Consider the following 497-nt stretch of genomic DNA (forward strand, 5'->3'; position numbering starts at 1 on the left):
CCCTTACACTCTTGATATCACTACTCCCACTACTATTGCTGAAGGGTTTATCTGTCCTGCATTCCATGTGTGAAAAGCTCTTATCTGTACCAATGTGTGTTCTCCAGTCTAGCCAGATTTGTAAGGTAGAACTGGGACATGGTAGTGGGGGAAGGGCCAGGGTCGGTGGGGGGGGAGGGGGAAGGAAGCATTCAGGAACTAGAGGAATGATGTGTTTTGTCAGTGCTATACTGCATCCTGGCTGAAGAGTCCCTTCCTTATAACCCTTCTGTGGGGGGGGGAATATCCAATTGTCCACAGATGGAATTTGGGTTTGCACTCCAAACCCCTTCATTCACATCAATATAGTTGTTTGTTTTGGATCTTTTGATACCTGATACCTGATCCTGTCAACACCTCATGATCACACAGGCTGGTGTGCTTCTTCCATGTAGGCTTATTTGCTTCCCTGCTGGATGGCTGCTTGTTTAACTTCAGGCCTTTAAGACCCCAGATGC

This window comes from Echinops telfairi, unplaced genomic scaffold (assembly GCF_000313985.2).
Source record: "Echinops telfairi isolate 266 unplaced genomic scaffold, ASM31398v2 ScPeMD7_7;HRSCAF=31, whole genome shotgun sequence".
NCBI classification, from domain to species: Eukaryota; Metazoa; Chordata; class Mammalia; order Afrosoricida; family Tenrecidae; genus Echinops; species Echinops telfairi.